Here is a 15596-nt window from a genome sequence, read left to right on the forward strand (position 1 = left end):
ACGTCATCAGATTCAAGGGGTTGCCGGTAGATGGCAAAACTAGATCCACAGTGACCTCACATGACTAAGAACTTCCTAACTACTCTTCAAAACTCGAGCCATGGTATGCTAGACTTATGATTGTTACTCCAAGCCAGTGGTTCTCAACTCGTTTCAGGCCACCGACCGCCAGCCCAGTTGAACAAAAATGTCGTGGACCATTTCATTTTTGAGTAATGATAAATAAAGCACAGACAACAAACATTTTGTTTTGAAGTATATTTCTTACAGAATTTAGAGAAATGATATCAAATAGTAGACAGCTGACATATTGGTCTGAAATATAATTCTTACAAACATAATTTCCAGGAAATACATGAATACTTATCTAACATTTTGCTGTGAAATTTACTTCTAACTAACAGAATTTTGATATTATATAGGAGTATACAACTAACATTTTTCTTTGAAATTTAATTAATTCATTCTTCTTTGCAACCAGACTTTTGGATGCTCTTCTCAATACCAAATTTTCAATGTTACGAATGGTACTTGGTAATGCAGAACGATTATCGCTTTCCACTGCAAGCCGATTCCTCTGTTTGAACTTAATGTGCAATAAACATGAAAATCCGCTCTCACACATGTAAGTTGAAGCAATTGGCAAAAGATATCTGACTGCATGTGTTGACAGATTTGGGTAAGTACCAATCATGCTGGCCCAAAATTTTTCCCTGGTAGATCGATGGTACACATCTTGAGCTGCCAAATCATTTTTCAGATCTAAGAATTCCTCCTGCAGATCCTCTGGAACACTGTGAGCATCTATTGCGAATGGATTCCTGATGAAATATAATCCATCACTTGTCACGTCCAACTCTGGAAAGTATCGCTGAAATTCATCCCGCAGCTTTCATAAATGCTCAAGAATTTGCATCTGAATGGCTTCCTTTTCCCCGAGCATGGCATCCATACATGGAAATTAAACCAAATTGTTACCTTTGACTCTTCCGATCCAGAATTCTAATTTCTCAAGAAATCCCTTTATGATGCCTTGGTGAGAGAACAGATTTGCACCTTTCCCTTACAGCTGAAGATTCAGAGTGTTCAAGATTCCAAAAATATCGACAAGGTATGCAGGTTCTAAGACTAACTGAGCTAGCATATTTTTAAAATCCTCTTTCTCTTGACACTAAAGAAATAAAACCAATTCTTCACTCAGTTCAAAAATTCTGTTGACTACGTTTCCTGCTGACAACCACCGTACAGAAGTGTTGAACAGCAACACCTCAAAGTCGGAACCCATGTCCTGGCATACTGTAATTTTCTGAACAGCCTGGTGTTCACTGCTGACGATTTGATGTAATTAAGCACCTTCACCAGTCCTTTGAAAATGGTGTATACGTGATCAGGGAGTGTTTTTTATGCCAATGCCTCTCTGTGAATGAAGCAGTGAACTCCGGTTACCAACGGAGCATGCTGTATCACCAATGCTTGGAAGCCTGATCTTGAGCCTAGCATCGCAGGTGCACCATCCGTGGTAACTCCCACCAAAATTATCCAATTCAGACCATTTACTTCAAAGAAATCGTTAACACTTTCTAACACATCCTGAGCCCTTGTGGTGGTGTTAAGAGTCTTACAAAAGAGAAACTCGTCTTTGAAGTCTCCCTCAACCATGTATCATGCAAACACCAATAGCTGAGAAGACAGTGAGACATCAGTTGATTTATCCAACTGTATGGCAAACAACAGAGATTTCTTTAATTCATCCACAACTTGTTCACCGATGTTTTGTGAGATCTCATTTATCCGTCTTGATACTGTATCATTAGAAGCAGAAATATCATTTAGCTTCCTTGCTGCGTCCTTGCCGACAAGTCTCACCATTTCTTTTGCACAGGGTAGCACAAGTTGCTCTACAATCGTATGAGGCTTCTTGGCCTGTGCGACTTTGTATGCGACAATGTAGGGAGCGTGCACTGCATTGGTGGTCTTCTCATAGAATGTACCTGTTGAGTCAAGGCGCTACTGCTTGAGAGCTGATAACTGCCACTGGAAATAATCTTTATCCTTCTGCAACAAATTGGGGTGACGCTTTTCGAGATTGAGGTTAAGCTTAGCTGGCTTCAGTGACTCATTCCCCAAGACTTTGAAACAAATAACACACTGTGGAACTCCATGCAATCTTCTTTCTTGACAAGTGAAGCTGAATTTAATGTAGCCCTCTACATACCTGAGCTTAACATTTCTTCCTGCTATTGCATTTATCTAGATCTATGGGCAATGCAACGAAATATATTAATTATATGTTGAGTTTGACAATAATAAAGACATGATAAAACGTAAGATAATAATAAACATAATTCAAAAATAAAACACCATGAGTGTCATAAAGGGCATAAGCCAGCATAACACACCACACAGCAGCATAACAACTGACCAGAAATACTTCACTCCGTTCTACTCTTCCTCACCGCTTGCTTTTAGATTACTACATTTTACGGTAGAAAACAAAATCTAATTACATCACACCTGTAAAACAGTGCAGGACGAATGACACAACTAATAAGCTCAGCAGTTCGGTGGCTACTGCACTGAACAACAGTGTTATGTGTAACCGTGCGGCAGCTGACAGGAATCAAACAGGATGGCCTGTCACCTCGACTCAAAGTATGTACCAGGCTAGGGCCAGGTATAGCTGCGTGAATCTTGGACATTCATTTTAGATTAAATTTAGAAACTTAAAGTGACTCGAAGTGCTACTAAGCAGCTACAACCTGAAAACTGCCAATACATTTCTTAAATAAGAATACAATAAAATGAATGGCCAATTATTAATTTTTATTAAATTTTTCGTACTGGATTTTCAAATTTAAAAAAATATGCACCAACCTCCAGTTTATTACCAAATATAATAAACGTCCTGTGGACCACCCAAAAAGTCATCATGGACCACCAGTTGGGAACCATTGCTCCATGCAGTCTTTTAATCCCTTGAACTGCGTATTTCCCATTATTGTCTTGCTGTCATCCATTTCGTTTATCTTAAGCTAACGGGAGATTTTTCTAATTGGAAGGATTGGATGTTGGCTTTACTATTCACAATTTGGGTGATCTCAAATGAACATCACCGCCTGGTAGAACCAAAAATATAATCAAGTACATCATTGGAGTGAAGGAGGTAAACCACTAAGTCACCGGGTGTTTGACACCGATAGTGCCCCCTTCAAGCCCATGACGTATTTCCTGTTTATTATCCTTATTGCTAGACGATATTTACTCAGGGAGGGAGCTCTAGTAATGAGGAAGTTGATTATGGCTGTATTTAACCCCTGCAATTCGCCCATGCATAAATAATATCGTCTGTAAATAGAAAAACAAAATAAAAACCCTGTCATCATTGTGAATGGGCTAATTCGTATGAACAAATTCCCAAATGCAACTGCGATAGTCGCTTCTCCGTTTTTCCTTCCACACTATCGCCTCTTCCTCCTCCTTTTCGTCCAGCTGATTTACCCATTACTCATTCCAGACCCGGGCCTCTAATTCTCTTCCACTTAGGTCTTTTAACAGCTCTAAAAACTTCAATTTCTTTCTCTGTAATTCCTCCATTCGCCTTTTTTTCCTTTCTCATCCTTTTCGTTTCACTGATCCGTCTGATATTTCCTCATCTCTTAGTTTTATATTCTAGCCTATTAAATGATTCCCGAGACACTTCCTCGTATTTTTCATCCTTGTCTTTCATATTCCCTATCAAGTATTTTCTCACATTTTGATCTCTCATTCACCTCTTCCCAGACAGCACCACCTTCTATGTTTAATAATGATTCCTTTGTTCGCTTCAGATAGTTTATTGTTCTCAGGGACTTTCGTCTCTTGCTCTGTCTGTCTGTCCGTCTGTCTGTCTGTCTGTCACACACACACACACACACACACACACACACACACACACACACACACTGACAAATTCCCTTCCCATACCCCCGTTAAACAGGTCATTCTACCAAGCACGCCATCACCATGACTGTTACAAGTAATGGCACCTCTGTGGGGCTTCAACATATCAAGCTTCACTGTAATCAACGTACTGTCGCCTAGGTGTTTACTGCCGGCCATCCAGCTGAAGTAGGGCCGCTAAAGTTAGATTAGATTCGCTTAGGTTTGGTTAGATATGGCTGGGTGGAACGGCTGCTGTGCCTGATTTTGGTTCTGCTCAGATTAAGTAAAATAATATATCAGGCATTTCCTAATTTCGTTGTCTTTATTCTTGCAATCAGGAAAAAAGATTCATCCAGGCATAGGTGAATTGGTGTTGCTGAAATTAAACTTCTTTGGTCACAGGGCTCGTTGTAATCATCACAGCGTCGTGGTGGTATTTACTGTTTGATGTCTGTACGGTCGTGCTGAAACGGGACATATTTAATTCTTCTGGATTCGGTTAGGCTTCATTACGCTGAGTTAGGTGCTATTCTCATCCTGTCGCATCAGTTTACTCTACATATAAATCTGAGGCACTTTATCCCAACATTTCCACTCTTTTCCAGCCCCTTGCATTCAGGACCCACGCCAGCCATCTGTGCAGCCGAGTGGGTAATATTACTATATGCCTTCACATTTATCCATCTTCACCTGATCAGTCGCCGATCTTTCTTTCCACGCACTTCTCACACCCTTAACAATTTTTCTGCCTCGTCTCCTGTCTTGTAGTTTACTTCAAGGTCTTAAGCCCAATATGTTGTAACCTGTATCTGTATCTAAATTAGTACATATATTTGGAGAAAGCATATGACAGGGTGGATAGACAAGGATTGTGGAAAGTGTTAAGAATATATGGAGTAGATGGGAAGTTGTTGAATGCTGTGAAGAGTATGTACGATGGTGCGAAGGCTGCAGTGCGTGTGGATGGTGAACTAAGTGAATTTTTCTCTTTGAAAGTTGGTTTGAAACAGGGATGTGTCATGTCTCCATGGTTGTTCAATCTGTACATGGATGGGGTAATAAAAGAGGTACAAGGTAGGGTAGTGGATGTTGGAGTGGCCCTGGTGAGAGAGGATAGTGTTTGGAAACTCCCTGTACTGTTGTTTGCAGATGATACTGTGTTGTTGAGTGAAGACGAAGGGGAGCTGCAAGGCTTGGTGGATGAGTTTGAGAGAGTGTGTAAGAAACGGAACCTAAAGGTGAATGTAGGGAAGAGTAAAGTGATGGTCTTTGAGAGAGGTGAAGTTAGTGAATGTACAGCGAGGTTAGATGGTGAGGAATTGGAAAATGTGAGTACGTTTAAGTATTTGGGTAGTGTGATGAGTAAGGATGGAGGTTTGGAGGGTGAAGTGCTTGAAAGGGTACAGCAGGGAAGAAAGGTTGCTGGTTCCTTGAAAGCAGTGATAAGAAACAGGGAAGTGAGCATGGAAGTGAAAAAGTTACTACATGACAGTATTGTGATACCAACTCTAACGTACGGAAGTGAAGCTTGGACATTGTTGGAAGGACACAAGTCAAGAGTGAGAGCAGTGGAAATGAGTTATTTAAGAGGAGCCTGTGGAGTCACGTGGAGAGACAGGCTGACGAATGAGGATATAAAGGAGCGTTGTGGTGTGGATGTGGATGTGATAGGAAGCGTTATGAGGAACACACTGAGGTGGTTTGGCCATGTGGAGAGGATGGAGGGTGAAAGACTGACGAAGAGAGTGTATGTGAGTGAGGTGGAGGGGGGAAGAGGGAGGGGGAGGCCGAGGATGAGATGGAAGGATGGGGTGGAGAGGTATATGAGAGAGGGGGGTGTGAGTTGGGAGCAGAGCAGTGAAATGGCGGGGGACAGGGCGACTTGGAGGCGATTTGTTTGTGGCCACCCCAAACGGGATTGAGGCGTCTGGCAATAGATAGATAGATAGAAGTTCGCCGTATGATCAGACCTTCTCCTCGATAGAAATGTTGATGCTGTTGTTGTTGCTGCAGTCTCAGACTCATCTGAACGTGATCCCCAGAAGTAACACTTACGTCGGTGACTAAAAATGAACAAGGAGAGTGTGTACCTATCAAAACTGATGTGTTGTATTGGCTACTGTCTATGCTTATGTGTAAACAGATTGTGTCTTAGCCATCAGAATAACCGAATGGGTATGAATATAAGCACGCATATAAAAGGGCATATATTTGCTATGTTCATCCTGAAATGGCAAAAACATAAATTTCCTGCAAATCTTCTCATTCAAATTTACTCTAATATCGTTGTGCTGTCTCTTTCAAACAGCTCACTGTATTGCTTTTATCACGTTCTTTCTGAGTTTTCTCCTCACAAGCTATTCAAACTCAGTTTCCAGGTGTTGATATTTTCCAGCTGAATTTGCGACCAATGTAGTAGCAAACACACACTGCGACTGCTTGCTATGCAGTCCCTCCCTTTCCCAGTATTCCTTAAATCTGCACCCTTTGCCAGCAAACTTAGGCTTTATCTACTTCACCTACTCGTCCAGAACAGGTGACCCGTCCTGGCGACATAACACAACCGCATCTTGACCTCTGACCTTCGCCCTCCTCCTTTCCGAATCTTAGACTAAAGAATCTTGCCTGCACCTAAAACGACCCCTTCTACTCCACCTACTGTATCTGTAGCACTTGATATAAAACATGTCATAAAAAACGGAACAATAAACGATGTAAATGGCTAAAAAAGAGGTGTTTGCCCTTAGACCCTCAAGACTAGGATCAAGTGTCATATTTACCTTCTACCGACGATAAAATAGTTCAGGCGTAGGATGTTCGAATTTAAATAGAGCACTACTGCATTTTAGGCTCCACGCAGATATTTGGTAATCTCTTAGCTCGCTGTGTAACTCAGAGAATGTTATATCAGTAAGTTTATATGAAGCCGTACATAACTCGTCCCTCTAGAAATGATCCAGCTCAATGGTTGCTCAGTGCTCAGCCATGTTAGCTGCTGCTGATATATAAAATAGTCACAGCCTTTGTAGCCTTGGACGCACTACGTTATTATGTCCATGATAATATTTCTGATGTACGAGTAACCCGGTTTTTCAATCCTTCTTGGACTCAGCTTGTGAATTACGAAGATATTTTCCCCTGTTCTGGTTCTGCCTATGGAATTTTGTCTTTACTGTGGTATCTTTAATCCCTTGAATTATTTGTATTTCCTTCTTGGTAATTTCAGACAATTTATATTAAGCGAGATTTCTTCAAATGGATGGGTTCGATATAGCCTTCTTTATCTGTTTCACTGCCTGGTTATATTGAAATACGTCACAGGACTAAAGGGGTTAATGCAGTATGTCCAAATATCTGGAGGTGAAACTATATTTATTTTCGATTAATTTTCCTAAATATTATTTGGAACAGTCAACATGACAACCTTCCAGTCATTGGTTCATTCTTCTATGGGGATATAATTATACTGGTGTGGAAAGTATTCATGATTCACTTAGACGACGTGTTGATGTACGGGTACCACAACCGAGTATTTGGGACTTTAGAATAATTTGCAACACGTCACTAAGAGAGACTACCTAAGAACTCGCGTAACTGCAGAGAGGTATTGTTATTCGGGGATCTCATAACTCACCGAATCTCTGTGTTATCATCGCCTTGACTTCAACACACATCGTCGCTCGGTTCCTTAATGCAACGCAGCACAACGCTGAACATCATATGCCATTTAGTAAAACGGATGAAGCCAGTGATGAAGCTGACCCTCTTCCAGTTCAAGCTGATCCGGCTCATGCTGCTCAAGAACCACATCACTCCTCACTAGCACATAAATGTCACCAACAAGCGGTCGAGCAGCAAACGTGGCAGACTTACTTTGTCGACTTCAACATGGGATGGCTATTGTACCACGTGGACACGCTCATATCTCTTCAGCACGTCTACAGAGGTTAAGCACTAGAGAGGCTGACCGTTGTCCCTTTCCAGTGTTAATATTTCTAGTACTCGTATAATCAACCTCCTCTCATTTTCCCGTAGAAAAGACTGTCTTTAAATAGCCCACTGCAGAGCCTTTGCACTCACTGAACAGAGGCTGCAAAAATATAGCACCAAACTATGCCATCGGAATGAAGCGGTTAGGAGACTCTTAATAAGGGGTAACCGCTGAATATAATTCCTCTCTTCTCCCTCATTCATATTATTGCTACTTGTTAATGCACTCTCTTTCGCTCACCCTCTTACATATTATCAGATCTCTGATGATTTCGCCTCTCTCTCTCTCTCTTACTTGCTTGCCTAGGTATTAATACTCCTGTTAGTATTAAAAGCCCTGGGACTGTAGCGCACTAACTAGTATTGGAGTAAAGACGCTTGTTAACAATTTCACTACGATGGCGTAATTTTTATACCATATTTTTACTATTTCCCGACAATTATTTTCAGCTCAGAGTGGATTTTCCAAACTAGAGGGGCTAGATAGTTTTTTCCATTAAACCATTCGCTGCTACGGTGCTCTCCTAGGCTGAATAAAAGCGTCTGGCAACAAGAAAAATAAAATTACCTCCACTGGCAGAAGGGGTTATAAGTCTCTTCACTCTAGGTCAAGCAAGGTCAGTGCCGCAAAAGATCATAGGCAATTTGTGTTATGGAAAAATCTACCAGAGCAATTAATTATTATAAGAAAAAAAATAGTGATGTTTTCCTTTTTCATATTCATACTTTATCATTGCTTGGTTACACCTTCTAAAATGCCTAGATGTATATTTACGACATTCTTCCAAAGTATATAATAAAAACCGTCGAAAAATGAAAACTCCTATTTTAATCAGTCCATCATTAAGGTCATTATAAAAAACAGCCTTCAACTCGACTTACCTTACTTTTCACTCTCCAGCCAACCTGAAAAGAGAGAGAAAATGGAAGAGTTGAAATACATTAGCTACATTTTTCGGCGATGGTAAGTACTGAGTAAAATATATAATACATCCGCTATCACACACACACACACACACACACACACATAAGGGTATCAGCTGTCAAAATTAATCCTTTTAAGACTATTCTTTTTTCACCTTAAAATTAATACCACCAACTTAGAGGCAACTAGTGGACGTAAAGGGATCTGATGCCCTGATCACTCTGTCCAGGCATCTTTATTTCGTGTTGTTGCAGCCCTTATTATTATTTAGTCAGAGCATGATAAACCTGTAATAGTGAACGGGTAATAATAAAGTTACATCCAACCTTTCCATTTTGAAAAGTCTCTCCTTACCTAATCAAAAATATCAAAAATCCCGAAGAATTTTATGTGAATTATGTCCTATGGCTGAAGATGGTAATGGACTCGTTCTTAACTATAAATCTTTCCAAGGGCAATTAATATGCCATCAGTTACCTTACTGGCCTCTAAAAAGTAGATACATTTTGGCCGCATTTTTTAACGTTAAAAGAGTAAAAAAGTAAGATTACAATTGCTGTCAGGGAAAGTCCATTGGTCCTCTCACTATCGACGGTGCCATCAACTCTGCCTTTCTTCCTCGTGTCCTCACATCTAACCTATGTAACTTCTAAAATGTGTAAACACATTTACTGTACAGTAATTAGCTACACCAAAGCAGTCCCCCAAAATTAAATATATTATTAAAAAAAAAATCCACAGTACTATCACTGAAGTTATTTTGCCTTGACTTGCTCTGGATTTTCTTCCCATTGCAGCTTATTTAATAAAGATCAATATCAGAAGAGGAAAGTATTTTGGCTCTACATCCATTCCACTGCACTTCCTCGTGACCAGCACCTTATTCTAGTGTTACTCTGTTCATACAACTGAACATTCAAGATGAAGAGATGGATATTATAGGCCAAGTCAGATTAAAAGTAGTACTGTATAAATTAAAACTAGTATATATAGTCTTCGGTCAGCAAGAATAAAAACAATCACACTATCGTTTAATGGAGATTGTTTCTAACGCATAAATAGATAGATACTGAGAGATAGGTTGATAAATAGATAGGTAAATAGATAAAGATCGACTGAACAGAGCAAGAACCAAATGCAACGACGTCATCAAAGTGTTAGTGTTATTGCTAATGCACTCACACCATTATTATTATTGATATCGCACCGCTATCGTCAGTGTTATTTACCCGCAACACATAAGCATTATATCGTCTGTATCATAAATGCCACCACGACTTGATATTGCTCTCTCTCTCTCTCTCTCTCTCTCTCTCTCTCTCTCCAATATTCCTAAAGCTGGAGAGCGTTGGTATGTTTCTTCGGCCATCGATACTGGTCTTTGATGTAATGTGTTAAGGACAGAAGTGACGAATATGTCCGAAGTGTGAAGCAAACTCTATGGAACCGTCAGCAAACTCTACTGAAGAGTCAGCAAAAGCTGTGAAACTGTCAGCAAACTCTATGGAACAGTCAGCAAACTCTATGTAACTGTCAGCATACTTTTCTCCACAATAATAGGTTACGGGATAAAGGTATGGACACGACCAACGTGTGTATAGTTGACGCGGGGGAACAGCAGACGAAACTTTGCCACCCACTGTATATACCTACCCTGCGATCTTTGGCGGAGCGATAAATTTCTTGCGAGTCGACTCTCCTATTTCTCCCAGCATCCACGTCTTCTGTTGGACTTCCTTCATACAGATTTAATCCCTGGAATCCTGTGATGTATCTTGTGCCACCTGCTGAGCTCAGATGAAGATAAGACATTTCGATTCTATTGACGTTTTTCTCTCTTTTTTCGTTCTGGCCTCCTTCAAAATATTTACTCAGCTTTGGAGAAACATTTCCAATCCGGTGACATATTATTGGTTTATTTTTTGCGAACCGTGCCCATTTACTCAGCACAGATCTGTTTCAAATTCGGAGTTAGATATATCTTCACTAACCCCTTCGGTACAACATATCAATCCTACGTTTAATCAGACCTTGTGGAAGTAGCAAGATTAAATTGATAAAATACACCACCGGATCCAAAGGGTTATTTTATACAGTCAACTTTTCTTTTTAAATCGCCTACACGTGTTCTATACCGTCACCTCAGTATTTTGCCGTTAAAAACTTATAACTAATATGTGTATTGTACCTATAGACTCTAGAGGGACCAAGTAGAGCCATAACTGTTATCATTCCAGTGAACATTTCCATATGTGAGAGGGATTTTCCATCTAAATGATATGTATACACCATCGATGCATATCAGTTACCAGATACAGCCAATTTATCAAAGCAACAGTGTATGCTGGTGACAAACTACTTCCATATATTTCGCTCATCATCTTCGTCTTTCAGAGAACTTGACAGAGACGACACGGTTTTTCCAATTTCCGTATGCGTATAAATCCCCAAGTCCTTCATTTATGCAACAGGTCAACTCTGGAACTGTCTCCCTCTGTCTGTATTTCATGCTTCCTATGATCTCCAGTTTTTCAAACGCAGTGTGTCCAGGCATCTCAAAATGAACGGATCTTGAATTCCGCTCTTTCTTTTTTTTTTTTTTCTTTTTCTTTTTTTTTCTTGGAAGGAACGGTTTGCGAGCTCCTGTACTTTTGGCGTTTTTCGGCTACATCTGGCTTTTCGAAAATGACTGGCACCACTGGAGGACAGTTTAAAAAAGATACTACATGCCAAGACTGGTTTAGAAGTGGAGGGGAAAAGAGTTGTGGTGTTCTTTTCTTGCTTTGTGGGAATGCTTTTCTGTTCGGCTATTATTACTTCATTATGGGAAGAGGATGGTGCCACTGGAAGGAAGTTTTCATAATAGTTTCAAAATGGTATGACATGCCACGACTGGTTCAATTGGTGGGGAGAAAATAAAGCTTTGACGTTTCTCAAGCAGGGACACTTTACAAGTCATATGAAGCAAGAATTTACACATTTCAGCTGAAGTATATCGTTATCACTAGCTTCGCTCTCTCTCTCTCTCTAGAAAAAAAAGTTTAATAATGAGCGAGTATCAAAGCAATTTCTCTTAACTATCCCGACATTCTCATGGTCGCATCTTCAATATTTCACCCCGGTTAACGCCAGATGATTATATACAGCTGAAAGTGAGCCTTTGGTACCTGTACGTGTTGACAGTGGCATCATGAATGCTCTCAAGGTTGAATCTACAATTTGTTCTGGCTGCCTGCGTGTTAAGCAATTTACAGAGCATCATATATATTTTCAGTGCAATAATTTACTTCCCTGGACCCCTGTGAACCGGCCCCACAAAGCACGAATGAGCTGAACCAAACTTAGCAAATAATCCAGCTAAACAGAAGGAAATGTTCTGCTGTCAATCTGCAGAGAGACTGGAATTTATGTGAAGAATTTTGATAATAAAGGAAGGAAAGCAAGGATGGATGAAGTGGCCGTACAGAGGGATGGACTGAAGGTGATAGTGGGAGCAAAGTGATGGTGAGAGAAGGAATGAGGGGTATTTCTCTGTTCCTGGCAAGACAAATTAGCTCCTGGACAATCTGGATTCATAAAAGCACGTTTAAGTATTTGGGTAGTGTGATGAGTAAGGATGGAGGTTTGGAGGGTGAAGTGCTTGAAAGGGTACAGCAGGGAAGAAAGGTTGCTGGTTCCTTGAAAGCAGTGATAGGAAACAGGGAAGTGAGCATGGAAGTAAAAAAGTTACTACATGACAGTATTGTGATACCAACTCTAACATACGGAAGTGAAGCTTGGACATTGTTGGAAGGACACAAGTCAAGAGTGAGAGCAGTGGAAATGAGTTATTTAAGAGGAGCCTGTGGAGTCACGTGGAGAGACAGGCTGACGAATGAGGATATAAAGGAACGTTGTGGTGTGGATGTGGATGTGATAGGAAGCGTTGTGAGGAACACACTGAGGTGGTTTGGCCATGTGGAGAGGATGGAGGGTGAAAGACTGACAAAGAGAGTGTATGTGAGTGAGGTGGAGGGTGGAAGAGGGAGGGGGAGACCGAGGATGAGATGGAGGGATGGGGTGGAGAGGTATATGAGAGAGGGGGGTGTGAGTTGGGAGCAGGGCAGTGAAATGGCGGGGGACAGGGCGACTTGGAGGCGATTTGTTTGTGGCCACCCCAAACGGGATTGAGGCGTCAGGCAATAGATAGATAGATAGATAGAAATGAGCCCCTTTGATGCAGCACTATTTTTGGCTTACAGAGTGACCCATTTGTCGTCCACAGGTGTCAGTTACCGTGTCAGCCAAATTCGTCCTCATTCCAGCACAATGTTTAGGTTCATTTCCACTTCATCAAGCTACGTCAGTCCTCTTCACCCCACTAAATTTCGTCTCCCAATCTCTCCATTACAAAAATTATTCTTTCCATCACTCAAGTATATTACACTACTCCAACTAAACTCTTTGGCTCCAATGACTCACTTTCGACTGAATAAGATCGTCTGGTATTACACGGAACAGAATAAGTAAAGTTGTCAGTTCATGAAAGGGTTAATTGTACCTGTATTTATCCTCCCTACGTGTCAAGTGGGTTGGTGGAGGGTTAGTGTCCCTCCCTGTAAAACAAATAACTGAGTCAAATGGCCACCCCGTACGGGATTATGGCGTCTGGCAAGAGAAGAGAGAGAGAAGAGAGATTTATCCTCCCCAAACGAGTCATTCTCTGCTTAAAATCGTCGATGTTACTTGGGATAGATTACAGGAGTTCTCCCAACCATGAGAGCAATCACATTGCAAAAATACATATTCTCTCCTTACCTGACGACACTATACCAGTTTACTTCACTTAACATATACCTTTACCAGCTGGCCTCTCACTTGGCTACACAGTGTCAGTTCACTCCTGCTGCACGTAACGGGTATTCGGTCAACCATCCAACACCACACAGTACACCTCAGCTCACCATATTATACCACAACACCTCACAGCTCACCATATTATACCACAACACCTCACAGCACACCACACCACACAACTCTCGGTACGTCAAACACCATACGATCTCTCATACAATAAGCACAGTAGTGAAAACTGTGTGCGTAGCTACTTGCTATGGCACGCCTACTGAAGTAGAATACTGAAGTTACTTAGATTAAGGCCGTACTATTACAGTGAACTTAGTTATTTACAAAGTCTATCTTTACCTAAGTAAATTCAGTTTCAGTCTCTCTGTTTGGTGGATGTGTAAAGGACGGTACTAAAATCAACATTTTAATAAAATAGATGTACTGATTGCAGTCAACAAATTGAAGATCAGGAAAACTCCAGTGCCAGATCAGATTTCCCCGAGGGTTTTAAAGAAGGTAAAGAATGAAACAGCAAAACCTTTAACTCAGACTTTTACCATACTGTACATTTAAAGACAGACATCTCAACATCCTTCCTGGTACGAGCGAGCGAGCGATGTGTAATCTCAGTTAAGTTTGTAAATGAGTGACCAGGCCCGAACCGACCGTCACGCTAAGCAGAAGCTAGTAACTTCACTCCTATGTGAAGTAGAGTTGAAATTTTTTCTGCATGCGATATATCCACTCTGCAGTTTTTTTTATCAGCTAAAAACTCACCCACAAAGGCGTAGGAACCCCTTGGAATCTCGATTTTTCCAGGAAGTGTTCGGCTCTAATCGGTGAACGCCTCAGTTATGAAATGAAATTAAAAAAAAAAAAAATCCGTCGTAACCTTTTTTTTTTTTTTTTTTTGGGGGGGGTCAACTCTAGCATTTAAATATCAGAAATTCCGCCTATAATTTTATATCAGAAGGAAATTATGGTATCATGACGCTCGCTCGCTCATCAAGCGGTCACAAAGTGCACTTTATTGGTAATAAGGTGACAAAACTGAACACAGTACTCCAAGTGGGGCCGTACTAAGGAATTGCACAAGGTGAGAATGACGTTCTCCGATCTGAATTTAAATGCTCTGCCTATAAATTCGAGTAGATTATTAGCCTTTTTTATTGCTCCTGTGCGTTGTCGTCTTGGTTGCAAACAATGTTTTAAGTATTCCTAGATCTTTTCTTTGGTTCACTCTCTCGTGTTGAGTAATATCCACAGAGTACTTTAATTTTTCATTTTTACTCCCAGCATTTAAAACTGTGCATCTGTCAATATTAACATCCATGCCACTATAAATAATTTATCATGATCTCCTTCAGTCATCAGCCTATGTCTGGGTGTATCCGCTCCATTACTAGTTTTGGTACAATCAGCAAATTTGGAGATTTTGCAACCCAAACCTTCATCACTATCGTCAATATAAATAAAGAACAGAATACGGCCCGAAACTATACCCTCTCAACTGAACTGAATTTTGTAGTGGTAGATTAAATCAAACAGATGGGCTGACTTCTTTCTCTTTCTTGTCCACTGTCGCTGACCTCTACATGTCTTTACCACATCATTTTCTGCATTTAATATTTTTTCCTCACAAACAACCCCTCCAAAAGTTAGCTCAGTATTTTGCTCAACTTCTCTGTCTTCTTTCTTACCTTCATTGTTTCACCTGAATTTCGCCAGGGATGAGCATTGTTACCTGTTTCTGTTCTGTGAGTTCTTCCTAATTAACATGATTCTTATTGCTGCTCACTGAAGCTTCCTATTCAGTCTCGATTTATTTTTAGCCATCATTAATCTCTCTCTCTCTCTCTCTCTCTCTCTCTCTCTCTCCAAATGTGTGAATTCTGGTGTCGCCGTCAAAGTGGAATCTCGCTTACTGACATGA

This window comes from Coenobita brevimanus, chromosome 23 (assembly GCF_032717465.1).
Source record: "Coenobita brevimanus isolate Jiangsu-jjx chromosome 23, ASM3271746v2, whole genome shotgun sequence".
Taxonomy (NCBI): Eukaryota; Metazoa; Arthropoda; class Malacostraca; order Decapoda; family Coenobitidae; genus Coenobita; species Coenobita brevimanus.